This window comes from Aplysia californica, unplaced genomic scaffold, assembly GCF_000002075.1.
Source record: "Aplysia californica isolate F4 #8 unplaced genomic scaffold, AplCal3.0 scaffold00586, whole genome shotgun sequence".
Taxonomy (NCBI): domain Eukaryota; kingdom Metazoa; phylum Mollusca; class Gastropoda; order Aplysiida; family Aplysiidae; genus Aplysia; species Aplysia californica.
In genome coordinates this window covers 47,630-49,964 of record NW_004797856.1, presented here as the reverse complement: position 1 = coordinate 49,964, position 2,335 = coordinate 47,630, and positions in this window count along the sequence as shown.

Below are 2,335 nucleotides of genomic sequence, written 5' to 3'. Positions count from 1 at the left end.
CCCCCCCGAAAAAAAACTTTGGAATTCCCCTAACCTTGGCGACCATTTTCTCCCTAATTTCACCCCTGGCACCCGTCGATCCCCACTCTTTCAATCGTAAATGTCTCGACTTCTCTTCAAGATAGATGAGGTTTTTTTCTATTAAAAGCAAGACTAACAAACGACCCTTAAGATGATATCAACATTACAATTTAGTTTTAGTAAAGGTTTTAAGGCACTTGCAACACAATAAGGTCATATAAGTGCCGAATATTATAGATGTTACAAAAGAGAGTAACAAACACAAAAACAATATTACTTCATATCCAAAAAAATTGACGAGCGCCTGATTCCACCGTGTCATGACAAATTAAACCGCTCTTCCTGCAACCACAATGAGTGTGACTACTGTGGTAACCTCGTATATCACACACCAGGTCAATTACCTTTCTGCCTGCCAGATGTACTATTCCCAAATACAGCCAAACCTGCTCTAACGGCCAGCTGTATAAGACAATCGCCCGTACAAACGTCCACTTCACCTGTCCCCTTATGCCTTTTCTTTCTTTTTTCTACATTATACTGACACTGTGTAAGACGCTCACCTGTCTAAGGCGGACACTTTTCTCCTCAACAATGTGTGGTTTCAGAGATAATTTCGACTGTATGTGTAGGGTATCCGTTATTGTAGCGACCTGCTTCTCTTTTCACAAACATTGTAATTCTATGAATAAACTACACAAGCTTTTTGTTTTTAAAGGAAGGTGTTTTTCCTCCCCCAAAGACACTATAAATATCCTCTAGGAGGCGGGCTTCGACCCTGTCTGTCAGGGCTAACCAAGGCTGAGAGGGATATAACGTCCCTGTAGAAAGACTGATATATTTGGTATAAATTCTCCCCACACAAGAACCGACCTCGAGTCTTTTGTGTGCTGTGGTGAGGCACCTTACCGCTACGCAATATTTAAATAGGCTGGTGCGCTTTTCTTCACGCAAACATTATATTACCAGTAATACAAATATATATATATACTATTGAAGCTGTAAGAGGTTGGATCACTTAAAAGTATTTATTTAAGGCCAAAGAATAACGAAATGAGAAATACACACTGAACATTCCATGCGTTATCCTTCCCCAACAGACACTGAATGACTAACTACATTGGAAATATATAGAGGTATTTTTATCAATTACAAACAAACATTATAAAAGCTGAAATGGCACTCATATGACCTTATGCAGTTGCGAGTGCCGTAAAACCTCTACTAAAACTAACTAAAAAGCCGAATAACACCGGCCAAGTTACATGTGAGTTCTCTGTATGAAAACCAACAAAATCTGCATCTTCTAAATGTACTGTATCCAACATAATCATTTATTTGTTTTGACCCATCAGCATTCTGTAGCTTTTGGGGTTTTTTTTAAAGGTCTTTTATCACTGTAGCGCATTTGTTTGCGAACTTGATCTACTATTTTTTTAAAAAAAGGTCAAAAGTCAAATCCGAGTGGTGAGCAAAGTACAACCGAACCTTTCCAAGACGACCGCACATGGTCATCTTAGACACAAGGTCTTTTTTGTAAGATGTCATTATGATAGATTTTATAAAACGTAAGGAGGGGGGGGGTGGGAAGTGGTCTTTTGTACAGGTCTTGAACATTTGACCGCCACAGCAGGCTTGACTGAACCGATAAATCATGGTAGGCCTACCAACGGGCTTCTATTTACCCAGACATTGTATCACTACGAATAAACCACTAACGCTTGTTTTTCCTTTTAAACTTAGGTGGGGGAGAGGGGGGGGGGGGGCACCCTTATCAACACAATATAAATCCTCTAGAACTTCAACAAGTAGTTTGGGTTTGTTTTTTTCTAACTCTGTTTAATTTTTGCTCTCTTTTTAGTTAACCCCAATTCTTTGTTCCTCCACAATGGTATCCCAATCGTATCCCCAAACTGTCTCTGTGATCCGCTCGAGACAGACTGAAGCACACCCCAGTTGTTTGAACCAGTGCTTTAAGTCGCACCCACCACGACACAGTCGGGGGACTAGACTACTACTGCGAGCTCCTAATCTCTTTACTGGCTCATTGCATTCCTCCTTCCAACGACAACATTCGCTCCGCTTTGCCCTGCTATCCGCCTTTTCTAGTGGGTTTTTGTTTTGTTTTTGATTTGTTTGGTTTTCTTTTTAAGAAAATAAGATTTTGTCTTTTCAGCTGTTCTTTTGTTTGTTTTGTTTTACTTTAATCTTCACTCTTTTTTTTTCTGAGATTAGATGAGATTCCTTTTCGTGAGTGACTGGTTCGAGTAATGTCATTGTGCTGATAGTTGTTCGTGCATGTATGTTGGGGGGG